This window comes from Plecotus auritus (genome assembly GCF_963455305.1).
Source record: "Plecotus auritus genome assembly, chromosome: 6".
Taxonomy (NCBI): Eukaryota; Metazoa; Chordata; class Mammalia; order Chiroptera; family Vespertilionidae; genus Plecotus; species Plecotus auritus.
In genome coordinates, this window is record NC_137773.1 from 30,259,791 (window position 1) to 30,286,373 (window position 26,583).

Below are 26,583 nucleotides of genomic sequence, written 5' to 3' on the forward strand. Positions count from 1 at the left end.
CAGTCCTAGAGACAAGCAAGCTCCATGAGATTAGGAACCATACCTATTTGTTCATTGATCCTCTGGGTCTAAAATACCTCGCAAATAGTAGATATTCAATACATATTCCATGAAATAAATAAATGATATAGGCAAAATCAACTTATGAAAATAAAAACAACCCACTAATTTCAAATAAAGTTCATTTTAAATAAATTCTCTTAAATAAAATATGCACAACTTTTCTGGAAAGCTATTTGGAAATGCATCAAAATGCCTTAAAAAGTTCATGCCCTGCTCCACTGGTGTGGCTCAGTAGTGGAGCGCCAACCTATGAATCAGGAGGTCAAGGTTCGATTCCCGGTCAGAGCACATGCTTGGGTTGTGGGGCCTGATCCCCAGCAGGGGGCAGGCAGGAGGCAGCCAATCAATGATTCTCTCTCATCACTGATGTTTCTATCTCCCTCTCACTTCTTCTCTGAAATCAATAAACATATATTTTTAAAAAGCTCATGCTCTTTGTCCTCGTAATTCTATTTTAAGGAATCTATTAAAAATTTACCAGGTGTACTGGTTAATAATGCCGATTTTTTTTAATAGATGGAGTTACACATATGTTGATATACCTTATCTGAAAGCCAGATAAAAATATGCAAGGATGTTCACTGCAGCATTAATTAAAATTCCAAAAAGAAAAAGAAAAAACTACAATAGGGAATTTGGTAAATACATTTTGTACATTCACAGGATGGACTACTATGCAGTCACTATACACAGTGTTTTTGAAGCATACTGAATGGCATGAGAAACCATCAAACTAAGTGAAAGCCACAAGATTCAAAACAGTGTGGTCGTTATTTTGCTAAAAGTATATATGTACATGTAAGTAAACATGAAATGAGTACTCATAGTATATAATCATGAATACATATTTACATACCTATATATGTCTGTCTATAATAATAAAAGTGTAATATGCAAATCAACTGAACAGCTGAAGAGCGGAATGACCATCCAGACGGCCTTCTGGACAAAGCTGGGGCTGCAAAGGCCTACTGTACTCTTGCACGAATTTCATGCATTGTAATATATAAATACTAGAGGCCCGGTGCACGAATTTGTGCACCAGTGGGGTCCCTTGGCCTGGTCTGTGGGATCAGGCGAAAACCGGCTCTCCGACATCCCCCAAGGGGCCCCAGATTGCAAGAGGGCACAGGCCAGGCCGAGGGACCCCACTGGTGCAAATCGGGGCCGGGGAGAGACGCGGGAGGTTGGCCAGCCGGGGTGGGACTGTGGAAGGGCTCCAGGGCGTGTCCAGCCTGTCTCACTCAGTCCCGATTGGCCGGACCCCAGCAGCAAGCTAACCTACTGATTGGAGCATCTGCCCCCTGGTGGTCAGTGCACATCATAGCAAGTGGTTGAGCAGCCTTAGCATATCATTAGCATATTACGCTTTGATTGGTTGAACAGCCGACCGGTCGACCAGATACTTAGCATATTAGGCTTTTATTATATAGGATTATATAGGATGTATACCTGGGGAAGTTAACAGTTTTTGTAGACAGATAGAAAAACTGGAATAGGAAGGTTAAATACTTCTTCAGAGTCACACAGCTAATAAATGGCAAAGCTAGGTTTCAAACCCAGGCCATTAAGCTACAGAATCTGTGCTCTTAATCACTAGGCCAGTGGTCGGCAAACTCATTAGTCAACAGAGCCAAATATCAACAGTACAACGATTGAAATTTATTTTGAGAGCCGAAAACCGACTTCTGCGCATGGGCCACGAAGTTTCAATCGCACTGTACGTGCACGCACGCACGTGGTATTTTGTGGAAGAACCATACTCAAGGGGCCAAAGAGCCACATGTGGCTCGTGAGCCGCAGTTTGCTGACCACTGCACTAGGCAATACTATATCGCAAATTTATAAACAAAGCACCTCCGTATTTGGACTACATTATTTGGCATATGTAGCTAGTTGATTATCAGTTTCCACAATGGACACCAAATAAAGATATCCTAATAAAGACAGTCAAGTTAGAATGATTTGGATGTAATTTATTACCTAGTATACTATAATTTTACAAAATAAATCTTTAACTTCAGATCTAATAAGACTGAGCAATGAACTATGCACTAGTATGTACTTAGTATAATACAACACAGCTTCATTAATATGTAATTACAAAGATGGCATTCTACATCCATGCCAATAGATAAATGTAAAATATTAGTTGTCAAATGATATCAAAAGGTTTACTGTACAACAAAGAGCTTGTTATAAGCCCACAACATTAGGTATTTGCAGATACATATACCTGCCACTTGTAAGGATAGATAAAACTATGATTCCAAATTCTGGAATTTTTTACTGAAGATGGTATTTAGATGTTAACATTTCAACTTTATAAAAAGTATTGGTCTGATGTGGTATTATATATTATTATAGAGACAAATACAGAGTATATGTATCATGTAACATTTTAAAAATCCAAGTTAAGGATTTCCAATTCTCTCCCATTTGTTTCTCCAATATTTACTGAAGTCCTATTTTATACAAAGCACCATGAGAGCACAAAAATATGGTAGAAGAAATAAGTCAAAGACTCCAACGATTACAAAAGGCCTAAAAGAGAAATAAATGGTACAGCTATACACAATAGAGAGAAGTCACTTCCAGCCCCAGGAATCTAAGAAGACATCGCACAAGTAGTATTTGAATTTGGTTTTTAAGGAAGCATAGAATTTCAACAGGTGGTCAGATGTGGGGGAGGGGAGAGGTAAAGGTGGGAGGGAATGAAATAAAAAATAGGCTTGAAGATGCATTTGGAAAATGATGACTGATCCACACAGAAAAACATAAGGTCCTCTTCATACATTGCTAATGGGAATATAAATGATGCAGCCACTGTGGGAAACAGTTTGACAGTTCTTCAAATATTAAACATAGAATTATCATATGATCCAGCAATTCTACTTCTATGCATATATATATGAGGATTGAAAACATATATACATGTTCACACACAAACTTGTACACAGAAGTTCATAGATGCATTATTATATAATGCAGACATAAAAATGGAAATTGAAATGTCCATCAACTGATAAATGGATAAACAAAATGTGGTATATCCATACTATGGAATATTATTTAGCCAGAAAAAGGAATAAGTACTGACACATGCCAGAATAAAAAGTTATATGAAAGATCCAGCATAAGCAAATCCATAGATACAGGAAAGAGATTAGTGGTTGCCTGAAGAGTCAGGGAGGGAGGAATGGATGTGATTGCTAACAGGTCTGAGATTTCTTTCTGGAATGATGAAAATGTCTGGAATTAGATAGTGATGAATACTGCATAATCTTGTAAATGTACCATAAACCACTGCATTATACACTTTAAAATGTTAAATTTTTATGATATGTGATTATATCTCAATTTAAATACATATATAAGGTACTTAGAGTAGAATTATGGCTTTAGAAAGAATAACTGGGGATAGATTTGAGTGAGATCATGTAAAAGGTGATAAGACTGCTCACTGCCTACCTGGTCACCACCAGTAAGAAGACAGAGAACCAGCCCTAGCTGGTTTGGCTCAGTGGATAGAGCATCGGCCTGCGGACTGAAGGGTCCCAGGTTTGATTCCGGTCAAGGGTACATGCCCAGGCTGTGAGCTCGATCCCCAGTAGGGGACATGCAGGAAGCAGCCAATCAATGATTCTTTCTCATCATTGATGTTTCTATCTACTTCTCTCTTCCTCTCTGAAATCAATTAAAAAAATAAATAAAATATATTTTAAAGTATTTTTAAAGGCATAAAAGATAGACACTATGGTAAGAGACAGAACAAAAGAGTTGGAATTACATAGAATTATATTCTAAGAATTACATTTATATAGTGTTTATTATCCTCAAAGTGTTTTTACCTTATTTCATCATTTCAATAGCACTGTAAGATAGGTGAGGCAGGCATTGTCTTTGTTTATTGAGAAAGAAAAAAAATCTCAGAAAGGCTGAGTGATATGCCGGATGGAACTAGCACTTGAACCTAATTCTCCTGATCTCTTGTGCAATATTTATTCCATTATATTTTGTTGCCTTATTGAAATGCTCACTGCCTACCTGGCTATCCACTAGGGCTATCTTTTATGCCTTTTGAAAGTGGAAGAATGACACTCACTGAGAATCAGCATTCACTTGAATTTTCTTTTTCCCCCATTTATTTTTTCCAGTTTTCTTGAGATATCATTGACATCAATGTTGTGTAAATTTAAGGTGTACCACATAATGATTTCATATGATGCACATATTGCAAAATGATTACCAAAGTAAGTTTTGTTAACACCATCAATTCACAGTTACAATTTTTTTCTGGTGATGACCATGTAAATTGTCAAATGTAGTTTTAGCCATTTTATATTTAAGTTCTGACCCACATGATCAAAAAACTTTAAATATCTACAACACTTGGGAAAATCTTAAGTTCCCAGGATTTTTTTTTTAAATATATTTTATTGATATTTTACAGAGAGGAAGGGAGAGGGATAGAGAGCTAGAAACATCGATGAGTGAGAAACATCGATCAGTTGCCTCCTGCACACCTCCCACTGGGGATGTGCCCGCAACCAAGGTACATGCCCTTGACCGGAATCGAACCTGGAACCCTTCCGTCCGCAGGCCGACGCTCTATCCACTGAGCCAAACCGGTTTCGGCGTTCCCAGGATTTTATAGTCACATATAACTAAACACATAAGTGATTTAAAGACATTTGTGTCAACCAGATGTGCCAAAAAGCACTTAATTCTATTATTATTCTGTTCTATCCCCTCTAAAATTTTATAATGTGAAATTTTTTAAAAACCCAGTTATGCCTATTACTTTGGGAATATTTGGGGATTGCTTTTAGCAGTTCATAAATATCTTACTGACAAACCCACTGAAACACATACTCTTGAAATTCAGAGTGACATAGCATCACCTCAATATATATCTGGCCAGAAAAAATGGAAACCATTTATAACTACATGAAAATATTAAATAAGACCTATTCTGTACATTTAATAAAGTCTTGGTGACATAGTACTAAAAAACTCTATAAAATGGATAAGTCCAAATTTATGACATATCTAATGAAATTAATCTTCATTATGCAAAGGAATATGTAAAGTCTCATAGTTTCTTATATATAGCTGGAGGATTACAGAAATTCCCCTTATTGCCTGATGATACATGTACACAGCTCATCTCTATTCACCAGCTTCATTCAGCAGCAAACATGAAGTACCCACCTAATAGTGGTATTTGCCAATGGCAAAACTGTTTATTTCAAGTCTTAAATATTGCAGATTTTTCTTCTACCTCTGATAAGGTACAAAAATAAAAGGTGGAAAAAATAGGACAAGAGGGAATCTGGCCCTGCTCCCCCCCCCCCCCACACACACACACAACTTCCTGTTTTTCTCTTATAGATAATCTTTTCTTAAATGCTCAAGGCAAAAATTTTGTCTTTCTTCTCAAAAGTCTTGTTTTAAATCTGTGTTTTAAAAAATGAGCATGGTTTTTAGCTTCAACTAGAATTTAAACAAAGGGGTGGAAGAAAACAGGAAAAGCATTTTTTATCCCCTTGACATTTCAGAAATGAACCACTGGATGGCAACAGTTACTAGGGAGATTAACCACAGAATCTGCTTTTATCGTCTTAAAAACAAACAAACAAACAAAGTCACCCTGGCCAAAATCTAGTTAGAAAAATCACTTATTAATCTAGTTATGATTTGGCCAAAACATGCTTCCACTAAAAAAACAATTTATATCACCCAGCTGGCGTGGCTCAGAGGTTGAGCATCGACCTATGAACCAGGAGGTGATGGTTCAATTACTGGTTAGGGCACATGCCTAGGTGGTGGGCTTGATCCCCAGTAGGGGGCATGTAGGAGGCAGCCGATCAATGATCCTCTCTCATCATTGATGTTTCTATCTCTCTCTCTCCCTCCCTCCTTTCCTCCCTGAAATCAATAAAAATGTATTTTTTAAAAACCAAACACTTATATCAAGTGTAAGCAGTATTATAATTAAATTAAATTTTCAATAAGATTAATATATTTTAAGTCATGTAATAGTAAAAATCTCACTTTACATTTGTCAATAACCAATTATTACCTCCTCTAATACTATATTTCTGGAATAGCAATTGCTAGTTAAAAGAGAAAAGAACTCAGTAAAAATGAGTTATCTATCATAAAAAAATGTACATTATACATTTTTTCTCTAGACAGGTGGTCATATCATGCAATATGCATGATAACACCACCAAACTCTCAAATATAAGTAGAAAATACACTGATTATCATTAAGACAGATAATCAAATAAATATAACTTTTAACAGAGTATATAATTTTTATTTTTAGCATGTTAATTTGTATTTTATGTTAGGGACTAAAATATTAGTAGTCACAAATTTTGTTTCTACTAACCTCTTTAAAAGAATTTATTTTTTTTAAAATATATTTTATTGATTTTTTACAGAGAGGAAGGAAGAGGAATAGAGAATTAGAAACATCGATGAGAGAGAAACATTGATCAGCTGCCTCTTGCACACCCCCTACTGGGGATGTGCCCGAAACCAAGGTACATGCCCTTGACGGGAATCAAACCTGGGACCCTTGAGTCCGCAGGCCGATGCTCTATCCACTGAGCCAAACCGGTTAGGGCAAAAGAATTTATTTTTAATGTGTTCAGAGAGGAAGGGAGGGGGAAGGGGAGGGGAAGAGGGGAGAGAGGCACAGAGAGGGGGAGAGGAGTGGGGGAGAGAGAGAAAAAGATCAATGATGAGAGAGAATCATTGATTAGCTGCCTCCTGCATGTCCCCTACTGGGGACTGAGTCCCTAATCCGGGCATGTGCCCTGACCGGGAATCAAACTGTGACCTCTTGGTTCATAGGTTGACGCTCAACCATTGAGCAGCACTGGCTGGGCCAGGGGTGGGCAAACTTTTTGACTCGAGGGCCACAATGGGTTCTTAAACTGGACCGGAGGGCCGGAACAAAAGCATGGATGGAGTGTTTGTGTGAACTAACATAAATTCAAAGTAAAGGAGCGGAGGGGAGAGCAAGAGAACCCTCCGCTCTTTTGGCTCCGCGGGCCGGATAGAATAGCCGAACGGGCCGGATCTGGCCTGCGGGCCGTAGTTTGCCCACGGCTGGGCTGGGCTCTACTAACTTTTAAGAATAATCATCACTGCCGAAACCGGTTTGACTCAGTGGATAGAGCATCGGCCTGTGGACTGAAGGGTCCTGGGTTCGATTCCGGTCAAGGGCATGTACCTTGGTTGCGGGCACATCCCCATGGGAGGTGTGCAGGAGGCAGCTGATCGATGTTTCTCTCTCATCGATGTTTCTAGCTCTCTATCCCTCTCCCTTCCTCTCTGTAAAATATCAATAAAATATATTTTAAAAAAAAGAATAATCATCACTCCCATGAATTCCACGTGGAGCTATGAGAAAGCTTAAGGGAAGGCTAAATCTTTATTTTACACCACCTCTCTTCACAAACCTTCAAAAATGAAGCTCCTGTCCAACTGAAGCTCTCTTAAGAAATTCAGATTTGAAAATTAAAAATAAGCTAAATAAAACATTTTAAACTTCTAAAATACACATTTTTTAAAAATGTACTTGCTATTTCTCCTCTCTTATTTAGTCTATCTATAGGATAGACCAACATGCCTTGCCTTTCCCCACCTAAATTAAGCCCTCCCTCTTCTTTAAGTCAGAATCGTCAGTTAACACCAATTTTAGAATGCTTTGGTTTACTATTGATTCCTAGTTGGAGCAGCAAAAAGGATGGGTTAGTGTTCCATGAAATAATTACTGAAGGACATAGAAATTCCTTTTTGCAAAACACACAGTACTGTATAAGTTCAACAGTAGCATCCATCACAAACATGCTCCAAGAATCACTCAAAGAGAGAAAGTAACAGTTGCAATTCAGGCCCAAATAATGATAAATTTAGGAGTGAATTTTGCTGATACAGTAAGGCCCAATATAATAAGCAACAACATCTGAAATACTAGAATGAAAAAGGATATATTTCCTAACATAAACACTTCTCAAATTTCTTTCTAAAAGGAAAACTGTATTCCCAATTTCAGACCTACAATCCTCTTTTCACAAAACATAAATGGTATTTTGGGATTTCTTTAGCTTCACACAGCACAGAAGAGAACATCATGTTTTTCCTAAGTTAAAACTGGAGAAAGTTAACTCTGCTCAACTACAAAAATTTCATTTCTAAACTACAGTTTATATAAAATCTATTATTTTCTGAAGTCTCCAATTAAAAATGGGAGATAGGAAGATCTTTTAAAAAATAATTACTATTAAGAATTTAAAAACTAGGTCACCATTAAAAAAAAGGCCTCATATTTATCAGCATATTCCATTTATTATTTCATTCAATCATCTTACCTATTCAATGAAGTAGAGAACTAATCTTTTATTTATTTATTTATATTTGTATTGATTTCAAAGAGGAAGGGAGAGGGAGAAGAGATAGAAACATCAACGATGAGAAAATGATTGGTCAGCTGCTTCCTACACAACCCACACTTGGGATGGAGACTGCAACCTAGGCATATACCTTGAGCGGAATTGACCACGCGACCCTTCAGTCTGTGGGCCTACACTCTATCCACTGAGCCGAATTGGCTAGGGCCTAATCTTCATTTAATGTAACAAACTCAGAAAAGGTAAGTGGCTTGCCCAAGATCACATAACTATGGAGGTATCTGAAGCCATATATTTCAGATTCCAAAGCTCATAGCCTTTCACCACATCAAACTGTATTAAGTGAATCTGCTACGCAATGAAGTATAAGTAAAATAAATACTAAGCAATGAAGTAAGCAGAGAATCTACAAGCATTGCAATGTTGCAGTTTAACAGTAACAGTAATATCAGGAAAAAAAGTCTTTAAATTACATTAAATGTAATAGATTATCAGGCCCACTAACTCCTCTATGCCAGAGTTCTTTAACAGACAGACAAATTCTGTTTTCATTTAATAATTTCTGGCAGCTACATCTACATTATTTCTAATCAGCACACGTATAATAAAATTTGTGCCACAGTAAGTTTTTTAAAAAGAAGATTGCTTACACATTCACTAGAAAAGCCACAGGAATCAAGTATCTGGCAATTAAGAACAAGAAAATGTTATTGTTGAAGGGAAAAAATATTACTCTGTATTTTCCCTATCATAATAAATGGGTAAGACTGAAGTTAGAAAGAAGTCCTGGCTTCTGTTCATTATTCTAAACTAGAGGCCTGGTGCACGAAATTTGTGCACGGAAGGGAGGGGTCCCTCAGCCCGGCCTGCACCCTCTCCAATCCGGGACCTCTCGGGGGATGTCTGACTGCCAGAGGGATGGGGCCTAAACTGGCAGTTGGACATCCCTCTGGCAATCCGGAACCACTGGCTTCTAACCACTCACCTGCCTGCCAGCCTGATACCCCTAAATGCTCTCCCCTGCCAGCCTGATCGCCCTAACTGCTCTCCCCTGCTGGCCTGATCACCCCTAACTGCCTCTGCCTTGGCCCTGCCACCATGGCTTTGTCCAGAAGGACATCCGGAAGACATCTGGTCTAATTAGCATATTACCCTTTTACTAGTATAGACAGACAACAAGCATTGAACACTCAAAAGGAATAACCAATTTTAATAAGTTAAAAGAACTCAACACCCATAAACTTCCAATTAATACCTACAAGGGGAGGACAGCATAATGACTAAGAGCAAGAACTTGTAGAATACCAGCCCACACAACTCACAGTATGATCTTAGATAACTTGTTTACCTCTCTTAGCTTCATTTTCCTCAGCTATAAAATAAAGACAGCAATAACTATATCACAGAGTTTTTGATGATTAAAACAGTATCTCTAAACTTGCACAATAGTGCTTAACACATGATAATTGCTCAACAAATATTGTTATTGTTACTATTAATATTACTACTACTACTATTATTAAGGTCAGTTTCTATATTCTTATTTTCTACTCCACAAAAATAATATAGAATTCATTATACTTGTTTTAGACTGACAAATAATCTGAGCATATTAAGCACTACATATATATTCATTCAACATTTATTAAGCATCTACTATATGCCAGACATTCTAGTATATACTGGGAACATAAAAATAAATAAGACATGCCCTGGCTGGTGTGGCTCAGCTGATCATTATTCCGTGCATTGAAAGGTCACCAGTTCGATTCCCAGTCAGGGCACATGCCCAGGTTGTGGGCTCCATCTCCAGTGGGAAGGGGGCATGCAGGAGGCAGCCCATCTATGTTTCTCTCTCCCTCTCCCTTCCTCTCTCTCTAAACAAGAAATAAAAACATATTTTTAAATAAATATGATTCCTGCTCATTAAGACAGATAATCAAATAAATATAATACAATACATATTAGACACTATAACAATCATATACATAACATGGGAACACAGAGGAAGGAATGAATGGTCAATTCCAAATGATAGTAATAAAGGAAATCAGAAATGACAACTCTGAAACAAAAAGGTATCCAACAGGATGGGAAAGAGTGACAATAGTGACAGTAGCAGTGTATAGTAGTAGTAGTTACGAACATAGGCTTTACAGACCAAGAAGATACCTGGATTCAAATCCTGGCTCCATCATTACTAGATGAATGACTTTGTATATGCTACATAATATCTCTAAGCTTCAGCTTCCTTACCTGTAAATTGGGAATAATATCACTTTCTTCATATGGCAGTTGTAAAATTTATTTGAGAATATATAAGCAAGCATTTGGCCCCATGGACAATAAGCACTCAGCATATAGCAGTTATTATGATACTAGAAGACAAAGCAGTGAAAGCGAATGTACCAGGGCATATAATAGCTTGATAGGTTCAGAAAACTACAGCAATTTGGTATAGATAGAATATAAAAAGCAAATAAAGTAGGGTACAGCAAGGATAGGGTTGGAAAAACAGACAGAAGCAAAATCCTAAATAACCTCATATATAGCAAGGAATTTGGATTTACTCTTTATCTAAGGAATGAGAAGCCTTTTTGCCAAAGGAGTGACATGACTGAACTGGCATTAGAGAAGTTACTCTGATAACACGATAGAGGAAAAAGTGGAGAAGTATAATCTTGGAAGTAGACAGAGCCCAGGATTACCACAATAAGTGCAGGTGGAAGATGATGGTTTGATTTTCAGTAGAAGCAGTGAGGATACAGTAAAAGGGACATACAAACAAGATTTTTTAAAATATCCTAATAAAAGAGCAATATGCAAATCAACCATCACTCTGCTACACCCACAAGCCATGCCCATCAGCCAATCAGTAGCAAGTATGCAAATTAACCCAACCAAGATGGCTGCAGCCACAGAGTGAGCAGGAGGCTTGGGTTTCCCCGGCAATGGAGGAAGCCAAGCTTTCTGCACACCCTGGCAGGCCCAGGCCTGCACTCAAGGCTGAGTTTCAATTATAGACGATAAATAAATCCCAACAAAATGGCTGTGGCCACGGAGCTGGAGAGAGCAGGAGGCTTGAGTTGCCCCGGTGATGGAGGAAGCCAAGCTTTCCACACACCCTGGCAGGCCCAGGCCTCCACTCAAGGCTACAAAGTTTCAATTATAGAAGATAAATAAATCCCAACAAAAATGGCTGCGGCCACAGAGTGAGCTGGAGGCTTGACTCTGCTCAATGCTACAAAGTTTCAATTGTAGAAGATAAATAAATCCCAGATACCAGGGCCTCCACTTGGGTTGCCCGGGGGCATGGCCGGCCTGCAAACCACCACAGGCCCCTCGCCCAGGCTGCCCCACGCCCCGAGGGAACCCCCATCCTGATCCGGGACACCCTTCAGGGCAAACCAGCTGGGCCCCACCCATGCACCAGGCCTCTATCCTATCTAATAATCCTATCTAATAAAAGAATAGTATGCAAATTGACCATCACTCCAACATACAAGATGGCTGCCACCATGTGGACACAAGATGGCTGCCACAAGATGGCCAGCAAGGGAGGGCAGTTGTGAGGGACCAGGTCTGCAAGGGAGGGCAGTTGTGGGCGATCAGGCCAGCAGGGGAGGGCTGTTGGGGGCAATCAAGCCTGCAGGGAAGAGAAATTAGGGGTGACCAGGCCGGCAGAGGAGGGAAGTTGGGGACGACTGGGCCTGCAGGGAAGGGCAGTTGGGGGGGACCCAGGCCTGCAGGGGAGAGCAGTTGGAGGGGACCAGGCCTGCAGGGGAGGGCAGTTAGGGGTGACAAGGCCTGCAGGGGAGGGCAGTTAGGAGCAAGCAGACTGGCAGGGGAGCAATTAGGCATCAATCAGGCTGGCATGGGAGTGGTTAGGGGGTGATCAGGCTGGCAGGCAGAAGTGGTTATGGGCAATCAGGAAGGCAGGCAGGCGAGCAGTTGGGAACCAGCAGTCCTGGATTGTGAGAGGGATGTCCGACTGCCCGTTTAGGCCCGATCCCGGTAGGATCGGGCCTAAACGGGCAGTCGGACATCCCTCAAGGGGTCCCAGATTGGAGAGGGTGCAGGCTGGGCTGAGGGACACACACCCCCCCCCATGCACAAATTTCATGCACCGGGCCTCTAGTATATATATATTTATTGACTTTAGAGAGGAATGGAGAGGGAGAGATAGAAACCTCAATGATAAAAGAGAATCATCAATCAGCTGCCTCCTGCATGCCCCCTACTGGGGATCGAGCCCACAACCCAGGCATGTGCCCTGACCGGGAATCGAACCGTGACCTACCCCAGTTCATAGGTCGACCCTCAACCATTGAGCCACGCCGGGTGGCCAAACCTAAAGAACTTAGTGCCTGCGTAGTTGTGTTTGGTGAGACAAAACAGATGTGAGCTCTGAGGTTTCTGAGGACAGTGACTAGCTTTGGGGCAATACAGTTTACGAAGGTCGAGGGTGAAAAGGATACGGGTGGAGGGGGAAAGGATGAGTTCAGTTTCAGAACTGGTGAACCTGAGATGTTTATGGAACATATATACAGTAGGCAGTTGGAAGGCCTCTTAGCTGATCGCTAAAAGAAATGAGACAGGGAAGAAATATTGATATCTAAGAGAAGACTGCTGAGAGTAAACTGCAAATGCCAAAGGTCCTGACTTAGGACATGCTTGGAGAGTTTACGGAGCATAATGAAGCAGTTGTGGTTTTGCTCAAACATGAGCACAAGACAATCTTATGCTGATGGGCTTTATAGCCTTTCATGTAAAAAATCACTGGCCCTTTAAATCTTCTGCTTGAACCCCATCAAACTACTGAAGACACCCAAACATCAAACTTTACAGCGATCATCCAACCAACACAGAGTAATGAATCACACATTAGTTTAGAATCTTGGACTGTCACAAGACCATGAGAAAATTAAATGAGGTGATGCAATTAAAGTGCACAATGTCTAGAACAAACACTCAAATATAATTTGTTAATTATCTGAAAGGAGTTTACAAAGGCAAATGTAATTTGAATTTTAAAAATGACCTTGTTTTCATAGTCCCTGAAATGTTTAGTTACTGAAAAGACTGATGTCTTTAATAATAAGGGACCACATTTTTCCATCTTTATAATTCCAAAGCCTAGCACAAAGCTTAACAAACAGTAGGCTTCAGATAAATTATCGTGGAATAAATAAATCCACTCTACAATACTAATCAGAATTTTCAAACAGACTGCCAAGGACTCTAATCTCTGAAAGACATAATTTTATTATGCAAGACGGGAGTTCATTAAGAAGAAGGCCTACCCAAAACTAGACTCTAATTTTCTTCTGTAGAGAATGAGTGAGTAATAATTGTAACAGATTAGCAACAAGGAGATCATACACAACAGTAAGTACCTTTGATATTGTGTTATTATATTATTCTAAATTTTGTTAGGGTGGTGGGTTATAGGTCAAATTCATGTACCTGATTTAAGTAATCCTACATAATAAAACCCTAATATGCAAATCAACCGAACAGTAGAATGACCTGTCGCTATGACACGCACTGACCACCAGGGGCAGACACTCAATGCAGGAGCTGCCCCCTGGTGGTCAGTGTGTTCCCACAGGGGGAACGCCACTCAGCCAGAAGCCGGGCTCATGGCTGTTGAGCGCTGTGGCGGTGGTGGGAGCCTCTCCCGCCTCTGCTGCAGGCAGGCGGTAAGGAGTAAGGGGTCCTGGACTGTGAGAGCCCCAGACTGCAGGCAGACATCCCCCAAGGGGTCCCAGACTGCGAGAGGATGCAGGCCGGGCTGATGGACCCCCACACACACATACGAATTTTGTGCACCAGGCCTCTAGTCTTAAATAATGGTCTCATCAAATTAAAAGAAAATAAACTTTTCTTTGTTAACTTGTCAGTCAAGTCCTAAGTAAAATGGATACTAAAATATAGTACAGACTCTTACTGTTCATAGAATTAAAATAACTAGTAATTTAACATAATTGGAACCATTTGAGCAATGACATCCAATATCTGTTTTTGAAGTTTAATCACAAAGATGATAACACTGGCTTGGGTGTCAAGCAAATTGTATGCTACTTAAAATATTGAATTCACTCCTCTTACGCAGTTATTAGAAGATACCAGATGCAAAAACTCTAACTGCTATGTTTTATATGTTATTCCACTTTATCCATTTGTTTATTATCCTGGAAAAAGAAATTCTGTCCATATTCTTCTTGCAGACTGTAGTCCACATTAGATGCACTCAGACTACAACTATCCAAACCAACCATCTCCTCCCACTTCATCTTGATCTCCTCTCAAGCATTTTTCCAGGCTTTGTCAGGGAGAAGATACAAGAAAATAAACACTAATACTATGACAACTTGCTCTTCTGGTAGCATGACAAACACAGATTTAAATCACATGAGTTCCCCCCTCACACACATATACCGTCAGCATATACAAAAGGAGCAGAAACTTGAAGAGCTGGAATATTATTAGGGGTGGGGAGAAGGTCTTTTGTATGTGACCACAAATTCTGCAGCATATTAAATATCCCCCATTGAATCTCTCTTGAAGACCAAATCAAGAGAACAAGCACAAGCCAATAACCCATAATAGCCAAAGCAATCTTGAAAAAGAACAAAGTTGGAGGACTTATACACTTCCCAATTTCAAAACTTACTGAAAAAAGCTATAGTAACAAGACAGTATGAAACTGGAATAAGACAACATGTAAATCAATAGAATAGAAAAAAACCCTCACATTTATAGTCAATTAGTTTTTATATCTGTAATAATAAAAGCGTAATATGCTAATTAGACCGGACAGCCGAATGACCTTCCAGACAAAGCCGGGGCTGTGAGGGCCAAGGCAAGCTGCCACAGCTGTGAGGGCCGAGCCCCTTGCACGAATTTCGTGCACTGGACCTCTAGTATATATATATATTTTTATTGATTTCAGAGAGGAAGGGAAAGGGAGAGAGAGAAACATCAATGATGAGAGAGAATCATTGATAGGCTGCCTCCTGCACGTCCCCTTACTGGGGATCGAGCCCGCAACCTGGGCATGTGCCCTTGACCGGAATTGAACCTGGGACCCTTTAATCCACAGGCCGATGCTTTATCCACTCATCCAAACAGGCTAGGGCTATCAATTGGTTTTGGACAAGAGTGCCAAGACAATGCAATGAAGAGTCTTTTCAAAAAATGATGTTGAGGAAAACTGGATACCCACATTCAAAAGAATAAAGGTGAACCTCTACCTCACACCTTATATAAAAATTAACTTGAAATGGACCAAAGACCTAGGTGTAAAAGCTAAAACTATAACACTCTTAGAAGAAAACAGACATAAATCTTCCACTTTGGATTTCGCATTAGTTTCTTAGACATGACACCAAAGCACAAGCAACAAAAGAAAAAATAAATACTAGTACATATAAAATTGGGCTTCACCAAAATTTAAAAATGTTAATGACATAATCAAGAAATTGAAGAGTCCTAGCCAGTTTGGCTCAGTGGATAGAGCATCAGATTGCGGATCAAATCCCGGGTTCAATTCCAGTCAAGGGCACACACCTAGGTTGCAGGCTTCTCCCTGGCCCGGGCACTCTTTGCGGCTCATGTAGGAGGCAACCAATCGATGTGTTTCTCTCACATCAATATTTCTCTCTGTCTTTCCCTCTCTCTTCCACGCTCTCTGAAAATCAATGGAAAAATATCCTTGGGTGAGGAAAGAAAGAAAGGGGGGGCGGGAAGGAGGGAGGGAGGGAGGGAGGGAGGGAGGGAGGGAGGAAGGAAGGAAGGAAGGAAGGAAGGAAGGAAGATAGACAACCCATAGAATGGGAGAAAATATTTGCAAATTATATATATAAGGAACTAGTACCCCAAATAAACAATTTTTTTCTAAAAAAAAATACCCCAAAACACAATCCTATCTAATAAAAGAGTATTATGCAAATTGTCACTCCAACACACAAGATGGCTGCCCCCATGTGGACAAAGATGGCCACCACAAGATGGCCAGCAGGGGAAGGACCAGGTCTGCAAGGGAGGGCAGTTGTGGGCGATCAAGCCTGCAGGGGAGGGCAGTTAGGGGAGACCAGGCTGGCAGAGGAGGGAAGTTGGGGGTGACCAGGCCTGCAGGGGAGGGCAGTTGGGGGAGACCCAGGCCTGCAGGGGAGAGCAGTTGGGGGGGACCAGGCCTGCAGGGGAGGGCAGTTAGGGGCAAACAGGCTGGCAGGGGAGCAGTTAGGCATCAATCAGGCTGGCAGAGGAGTGGTTAGGGGGTGATCAGGCTGGCAGGCAGAAGCGGTTAGGGGCAATCAGGAAGGCAGGCGAGAAGTTGGGAGCCAGCAGTCCTAGATTGTGAGAGGGGTGTCCGACTGCCCGTTTAGGCCCGATCCTACCGGGATTCAGGCCTAAACAGGCAGTCGGACATCCCTTGAGGGGTCCCAGATTGGAGAGGGTGCAGGCTGGGCTGAGGGGACCCCCCCCCCAATGCATGAATTTCGTGCACCAGGCCTCTAGTTCAACAATAAAAAGACAAATAACCCAATCAAGACATGGGGGAAATATTTGAACAGATATTTCTCCAGAGATATACAAATGGCCAACAAGTACATGAAAATATGATCAACTTAATTAGTCACATAGGAAATGCAAATCAAAACCACAATGAAATATCACTCCAAGCCCTAGCTGGTTTGGCTCAGTGGACAGAGCATCTGCCTGAGGACTGAAGGGTCCTGGGTTCAATTCCAGTCAAGGGCACCATGCCTAGGTTGTGGGCTTGACCCCCAGTAGGGGGCATGCAGGGGGAAGCCAATCAATGCTTCTCTCTCATCACTGATGTTTCTATCTCTCTCTCTGAAATCAATTAAAAATATATTTAAAAAAATACCACTCCATACCCCCCAGGATGGCTAAAACAAACAAACAAACAAACAACTGTTAGCAAGGATGTGGAGAAATTGGGACACTCATACATTGTTGGTGGAATGTAAAATGTTGCAACTAATGTAGAAAACACCTTGGTAGTTTCTCAGAAAGTTAAACATAGAGTTATCATATAACCAAGCAATTCCACTCCTAGGTATACACACAAGAGAACTGAAAAGATATGTTTATGCAAAACTTGTACACAAATATCCATAGCATCATTATTTATAATAGCCAATATGTGTAAAAAACCTAAATGTCATCAAACAACAATCGATCAACAAAAAGTGATATATCCACAAAATGGAATATTATTCCAATGAAACATGTAGAAGCCTTGAAAATAATATGCTACATGAAAGAAGGCACAAGACTACATATTGTATGATTCTATTTATATAAAACTAGAGGCCCGGTGCACGAAATTCGTGCACGGGGGGGGGGGGGGAGGGGGTGTCCCTCAGCCCAGCCTGCACCCTCTCCAATCTGGGACCCCTCAAGGGATGTCTGACTACCGCTTCTGCCTGCCAGCCTGATCACCCCCTAACCACCCCCCTGCCAGCCTGATTGATGCCTAACTGCTCCCCTGCCAGCCTGATTGCCCCTAACTGCCCTCCCCTGCAGGCTTGATTGCCCACAACTGCCCTCCCTTGCAGGCCTGGTCCCTCCCAACTGCCCTCTCCTGCTGGCCTGATCGCCCACAAATGCCCTCCCTTGCAGGCCTGATCCCCCCCAAATGCCCTCCCCTGCTGGCCTGATTGCCCACAACTGCCCTGCCTTGCAGACTGGTCCCTCCCAACTGCCCTCCCCTGCTGGCCATCTTGTGCCGGCCATCTTGTGTCCACATGGGGGCAGTTATCTTTGACCACATGGGGACAGCCATCTTGTGTGTTGGAGTGACAATTTGCATATTATTCTTTTATTAGATAGGATGCCCAGACAAGGCAAATCCAGGGAGAAAGTAGGTAGTTGAATACCAGTGGCTGCAGGGAGTAGGGAATGGGAAATGACTGCTAATGGGTACAAGGTTTTATTTGGGGATGATAAAAATGTTTAAACCACTGAATTGTACACCTTAAAGAGTAAATTTAAATTCTATGTGTGAATCATATTTCAATTTTTAAAACTTTGGGAATTTGAACTTGAAGAATACTTTAGAAATTTTTTGAATTTTCTATTTTGATAAATATACCATAGTTATGTAAGAAAATGTCTTTGCTGAATGTACACTGAAGAATTTAAGGGTAAAGCGGCATGATATATGCAACCTACTTTCAAATGGTCTCAAAAATAATTATTATTTTGTTTATGGAGAGAAAGAGAATGGGACAAAATGAACATAATTGGTGAATCTAGGTAAAGAGTATATAGGAGGAGTGCCTTGTACTATTCTTGCAGCTTTCCACTAAGTCTGAAATTATATCAAAATAAAAAGTAACAAAAAAAGAGAATGTATCCAATATAATTGGACTATTGCCCCTTTTGGGATTTGCTCTTTAATGATAATGTTTCATATTACTAAATTTAGCAAACTGTACAATTTTTAAAAGACAAAAATAAAATGTAGAGATTTAGCAGAAAATAAGTAAAAGCATAGAAGAAAAAATAACTAGAAGCTGGTAAGAGCTGAAAGTCCTTTTAAAGTAGATCAGTCAAAGTTATCAACTGATATGGCCAAAACTTTACCTTCTGACTAAGATGTCATAAAATGCCTATGTGAAAACTTTTAAAATTCTGTATCATTAAATAAATACTATATAGGTTCATTCATCTAGGGTTAATATCATATTGAGATCATTTTTCCAAAACTCAACTCATATCTAATCATAAAAAGGATAAAAAGTATTCCTCTGAGATCAACCAAAGAACTTGTATGCATATATACATAACCCATGGACACAGATAATAGGGGGGTGAAGGGCTGAGGTGGGAACGGGTTATAAGTGGTCCATGGGAGAAAAAGAGAGACATATGTAATACTTTCAACAATAAAGATTTTAAAAATAAGAGTAAAAACAAGTATTCTTCCTAGCATTTAATCAATCACAAATACTCAATAAGAGGACAAATCAGGAAAAAATATGGGTTATATTTCAGAAACATCTACTCAGAGCATAGTATTCCATGTTAACTGGGTTCAATGGCTTTAAGGAGGTCATCAATAAGTGCTCAATCTCTCCCTTCTTTTTAATATTTTGTCAATATTTTGATTTGCTAATATCTATTGTGATGAAATAATTACATAAGATTTGTACCAAAACTTGTACTCACCCATAGCAATTTACAGATTCAAAGCAATTCCTATCAAAAGCCCAATAGCATATTTTTGCAGAAATAAAAGACCCATCCTAAAATGTATGTGAAATCTCATGGAACCCTGAACAGCCAAAACAATCTAGGAGGTGGAGGGGACAAAGTTGGAAGACTAACACTTCCTGATATCTAAACTTACTACAGCCCTAGCTGGTTTTGCTCAGTGGTTAGAGCACTGTGGACTGTGGACTGAAGGGTCCCTGGTTTGATTCCAGTGAAGGGCACATGCCAGGGTTGCGGGCTTGATCTCCAGTGGGAGGCGTGCAGGAGGCAGCCAGTCAATGATTCTCTCTCATCATTGATGTTTCTATCTCCCTCTCTCTCTTTCTTCCTCTCTGAAGTCAATAAAAATCATATACATATATATATATTTTTAAATCTTACTACAAAAGCTATAGTAATCAAAACAGTGTGGTACTGGCATAAAGACTGATATATAGACCAATGAAATAGAACCCAGAGCCCAGAAATGAACCCTCTCATATATGGTCAATCAATTTTCAACAAGGATGCCAAAACCATTTGTCAGAAAAGAGTCTTTCCAACAACTAGTGCTGGAAAAACTGGATATCCACATGCAAAAGAATAAAGTTAGACCCTTACCTTACACCATATACAAAAATTAACTCAAAATGGATCAAAGACTTAAATAGGAGCTAAAACTATAAAATTCTTAGAAGAAAACTTGAAAAAAAATCTTCATAATATTGGATTTGGCAGTGACTTCATAGATCTACCACCAAAAGTACAGACAATAAAAGAAAAAAATAGATAAATTGAACTTCATTTAAATTAAAAACTTAAGCATGGAAGGACAATTTCAAGACTTGAAAAGGCAATCATGAATGGGAGAAAATATGCAAAAATTACATATCTGATAAGGGGTTAATATCCAGAATAAAGACTCCTACAATTAAACAATTTAAAAAACTGCAATTAAAAATAGGCAGCTCTAACCGGTTTGGCTCAGTGGATAGAGCGTCGGCCTGCGGACTGAGGGTCCCAGGTTTGATTCCGGTCAAGGGCATGTACCTTGGTTGCAGGCACATCCCCAGTAGGGCGTGTGCAGGAGGCAGCTGATCAATGTTTCTTTCTCATTGATGTTTCTAACTCTCTACCCCTCCCCTTCCTCTCTGTAATAAATCAATAAAAATATTTTTTAAAAATAAATAAATAAATAAATAAAAATGGGCAAATGATTTGAATAGACATTTCTCCAAAGAAGATATACGATGGCCAATAAGCACATGAAAAGATGCTCAACATACCCTAGCCGGGTGGGTCAGTTGTTGAAGCCTCGTCCCATACACCAAAAGGTTTCGAGTTGTTTCCCACTGGGCACAACCTGGGTTGTGGGTTCGATCTCAGGTCCAACACAAATGGGAGACAACCATCAATATTTCTGTCGTTTCTCTCTCTCAAATCAATAAACATATCATTGAGTAAGGATTTGTTTTAAAGATGCTCAATATCACTAATCATCAGGGAAATTCCAATCCTAACCCCAATGAGATAACATTTCATACCTATTAGGATGACTATTATTTAAAACAAAACAAAGCAGCCCTCGCCAGGTAACTCAGTTGGTTAGAGTGTCATCTCAATAGGCCAAGGTTGCAGGTTCCATCCCCAGTCAGGGCACATACAAGAATCAACCAATTAATGCATAAATAAGTGGAACAACAAATTGATGTTTCCTTTTCTCTCAAAATACATACATACAGAAAATAACAAACACTGGCTAGAATGTGGAGAAAATGGAACCCTTGTGCAATGCAATGCCAGTGGGAAGGTAAAGCTGCTGTAAAGAACAGTATGGTGGTTCCTCAAGAAATTAAATTAAATCATATCATGTGATCCAGCAATTCCACTTCTGGATATATACCCAAAGAACTGAAAGCAGAGACTTGAACAGATATTTGTACACCCATGTTCACAGTAGCATATTCACAACAGTAAAAAGGTAGAAGCAATCCAAGTGTTCCTCAATAATGAATAGACAAAATGTATAAATATATAGAATAGTATTCAGTCTTTAAAAGGAATGAAATTCTGACACATGCTACAAGTATGAACCTTGAAGACATTATGCTAAGTGAAATAAGCCAGTCACAAAAATAGAAATACTGTATGATTCCACTTATTTGATATACCTAGATAAGTCAAATTCACCAGAAAAAAAGTAGAAATGTGGTTGCTACGGGTTGGGGAAGGGAAGCTGGGATATTACTGTTTAATGGGTACAGTTTCCATTTGGGAAGACCAAAAAGTTCTAGGGATGGCTGGTGATGATGATTACACAACAATGTCAATGTACTTAATGCCATTCAACTGTACACTTTCAAATGGTAAATTTGATCTTATATATATCTTAACACAACTTTAAAAAAATGGTTAAAATGGTCATTTTTATGTGATGTGTATTTTACCACCATTAAAAAAAAGAAAACTTGCTGTCAATCTAACTGTCCTCACTACAAACTGTTAAACACATCAAACTTACCTTGGCAACTTAATAAACTGTTTCTCCTGTTCAATTCTTTAGTTCTTAGGGCTAATCCCTAAGGATACACTTGGCCTTTCTCTTTTCAAAATTGCACACTAATGCAGGTGAATCAAACCATTAGGATACAGTGGAATATCTACTTTTTTAAAAATTGATTTCAGAGAGGGAGGGAGGAAAACATGGATGTGAGATAGATACATTGATCGTTGCCTCCTGAAGGAGCCCCAACTGGGAATCTAACTCACATCGTAGATATGTGCCCTGATGGGGAATCAAATTCACAACCTTTTGGTGCACAGAATGATGCTCCAACCAACTGAGCCACACCGACCAGGGTGGGATATCTACTTTAAAAAAAAAAAACAACACCCTTTCTAATACTGAAAACAGCATCCATTAAGTTGAAAAAAACCCAGAGAATTAGAGTATGTTAAGTGGAGAAAGAACAAAATGTGCTCTTTGACAAAACAGTTGTTATACTTCAGCCTAGCAAACAAAAAAGAGCCTTATATACAACTTCCCATTCTTCCTAGTTTAGGTAAAGTTGGCCAGAAGAAAAGCAAACCAGTCAGTCATTATAAGGAAATGAACTCATTCATAGGAACCATACACTGTCAGTAACTACCAATAGAATAGCATACATTAATTTTTACAAATCAATTAGAGTGTAACAATATTGCAAAACAAGTGTTTCCATATTGGCAAAGTTGCAAATGTTGGTGCAAAGTTGGGTATATGCCTTTCTTTATCAGTGGTTTTAATATTTCTAATTCTTTAAAAATGAATAATGACAAGGCCTGAACTTTTCAAGTAAGTTCAATTACAAAATTACGTTCTATGCTCAATGATACACCTTTAGTTTCCTTAAAATATTGATCTTCATGACATCACCAATTTTATTAATTAATATAAAACTTTTCCAACAAGGTCAGCTATGGACTACACGGATTATATATGGATTAAATGCCTAGAGATAGGCATTTCTTAAGCAACTAATTAATTCATTGATACAATGCATCAGAAGAGAAACAGTAAACAGGACAAGCTAACAGGTAGGATTAACTAGAATGGAAGTCATGTGACCTATTTTCTATTACAAATTAGCTGTGTGATCCTGAGTAAGTCACTTAGCTCACTGGTTCTCAAACTACTGAGGCTTTACCTAGGGTCCTGACATGAAGTTTCCAAATTTGATATTTTGTCAAATACAGATATGTTAAAAATTCATTTTGCAACAGTAGGAAGGAAATTATCTCAAAATAAAAAAACAAGTGGGGAAAAAACAGCTTTATAAGATATTCACTACATTGTCCTTAGTATTTTTTTTTTTTTTTGAGAGAGAGAGATCTAATTTGTTGTTCCACTTATTTATACATTCATTTGTTGAGTCTTGTATGTGCCCTGACCGGGGATCAAACCTGCAAACGTGGCCTATCAGGATGACACTCCAACCAAATGAAGTACCTGGCCTCCTTGCTTTTCTCATTTCACTTTAGATCTATGAAAACTTCAACAGGGACTAAGCAAACATATATTGGAGAAACAGCATTCTGTAACCAAAACCTTTGCCTATTTCTTAATCTGAGGAAGCAAAATAGCATGGCTTCTGGATTCCGTACTGAATTCAAATCCTAGTTTTACCACTACTAGCTGTGTAATAATTTAACTTTTTATTTTGGCCTTTTTTTTTTAATTCATCACTTCTCTGAGCCTACACTTATTTGTCTATAAAAATGTAGATAATATACCTACCTCAAAGGGATGTTGAAACGATTAAATAAAATAACGAAAGTATCTAGTACGGTACAGGCATTTAATAAGCATTCAATAAATGGTAGCAGTTACCTAAAAATGAGATGAGATAGAATTATCACCAAGATTCTATGACTTTATAAACAAGCAACAGGAGAGGAAAATTGTAAATAAATAAGGTCCAAGATGACAGATATATTGAAATAGTTCACTTATAGTGGGTTAAAAAAAGAAAAGAATTTTATTTCTTAAGACTTTGGATTCTGTAGGAAGGTAAAATTGGACACACACAAAAAATTGGTAGACTCATTTCTTTATACTTGCCAACTCAAGACTTATACTTTTAAAAACTGTTTTGCTTTCTTTAAAGCAACATATTTTATTTATCTTATCTTCATCACTGAATCAGAAGGCTAGAATTGATTTTTAGAGGGCATCTAGTATATCATCACTCTACTACCAGATAGACTCAGAAAAGAATGTCTTTAAACTCATCCCCAATACTTCATTCTTAATGTTTTATCACTTTGTTTACATAAAAATCTAAAATTTACCATTTAAAAATCTCATATGAATAGTATGTTATCTTTTGTGTAACAATGGGAAAAATAAAAATACATACTTGTATTTCCATAAAGAAATTCTGAAAGAATACACAAGACATTAAAGGTGTAGCGGGCAGGATACTTGGGAGCAGGGGTAAGATCAAGACTTTTAACTGTATTTGTCTTTATTTTACTTTGACTTATGAACTATATGAATGTAATCATTTATCAAAATGTACTAAATAACCACCAAAAAAAAACCCAAATCACACCTGTATACTTCAAGTTTCACAATAGGTTTTCCTCCACTGATACCAATCAAGTGTTTTGACCCACCATTCATGTAACCATACTCATTAACACATCATTTTATATGTAAAGTCTTTAGGCTTTACAGAATGAAACTTGTGCAAGGTTGATACTTATGCTATAACAAGTCATTACAGTTAATAACATGCAACTTTTGCTTTAATGAACATCCCCAATATTTCAAATATTTGCTCTCTAGAATACAAAATTCTATTTCCTATTTCTCACTTCTGATGATAATTTGTGGAATAAAGCCCTTCTACCTTGAACAAAGTCCCCATAAAGGTTTTTTAGAAATAATATAGTATTGTCCTGTTTGGAGTGACTCAATTGGTTGAGCATCGTCCTGTGCATTGAAAGGGTCGCCAGTTTGATTCCTGATTAGGGCACAGTGATGTTTCTATCTCTTTCTCCCTCTCCCTTCCTCTCTGAAATCAATAAAAATATAAATAAATAAAACATCTATGAAAGATGAAAATAAAGATTTTGGTATTATTCATCAAATGCCAGTTCAGTGAGTACTTCTTAGAGATCATTATTTATGGTCTTCACACTGGAAATTCAAAGGCAATAATATGGGAGAAGACAGCTCATCTTGTCAGGCAGAAAAAAGGTGAGAAATTTGCTTGGGCAAATTTCACTCACAAAGGCATAAGGGACTATACCTTCCCACATGTACTATACAGCAGATACTAGATACTCCCGGAATTTTTTCTTTATGTGATATAGGAGAAACAGGACATAACAAAATTTCCTTTCTCCACAGGTTAAGAAAGAATCTACATACACACTGGGCATCATCTTAGACCAGTCTCTGGATAGCCTAGAAATCTCCACTCAAAAATGAGGTTTATATATATACTTAATACCTAAATCCTTTTTAAGCACAGAAATCTGAAGTAAACAGGAGACTAAGTGAGGGGTTCTTCTACCATTAGCCTAAATGAGTATACGAACTGTAAATAAATAACTTCTATGATAAACATCAAAACAAGACAAAAGGTACCCAGCCAGTGTGGCTCAGTGGTTGAGCAGCAACCTATGAACCAGGAGGACACTTTGATTCCCGGTCACAGCACATGCCCGGGTTGTAGGCTCAATCCCCAGTGAAGGGAGTGCAGCCGATCAATGATTCTCTCTCATCATTGATGTTTCTATCTCTCTCTCCCTCTCCCTTCCTCTTTCTGAAATCAATAAAAAACATATTTAAAAAAAATAACAATTTCACCTCAGGAAATCTGCGGGGATAAGGTTGCATAAAGCAATACCCATAAATATAGCTCGTTCAAAAAGAATGAATAATGGAATTCTTTCTGAAACAACTGGTGCTGATCTGTTTGTGCTAAACATTGAAATTCAGTACACACACACACACACACACACACACACACACACACACACAAGACAAAAGGTGTGGATTCTGCTCATAGCTTTAACCACATGGTATGCAGACTCCAAATGAAATTCTGTGTGTGTGTGTGTGTGTGTGTGCACGCGCGCGTACAAGCCTCACAAAAATGGTAGAAATGATTACTTCAAAAGCTCATTTCCCAGATATAACACATGAGCCCAAAGAGTTAGAGATTTATGACTTCGGAGGCTCACTAGCACTCTACCTCTGAAATTTAAGAATACCACTTATTGTGTAAAAGCTAATGAGTGATCGTTTATCTCACCTGTGATAATTAAAAATAGTCCAGAAAATCAAGGACATCATCTTCCTATCACTCTT

At 39.0% G+C, this 26,583-nt stretch overlaps 1 protein-coding gene across 6 annotated transcripts in view; it reads right to left on the bottom strand.

Moving 5' to 3' along the window:
• Positions 1–26,583, bottom strand: part of LOC308250396 (ankyrin repeat and KH domain-containing protein 1) — a gene marked incomplete at its 3' end in the record, with an annotated part of 130,414 nt that overhangs the window by 102,054 nt on the left and 1,777 nt on the right. The window lies entirely within an intron of this gene.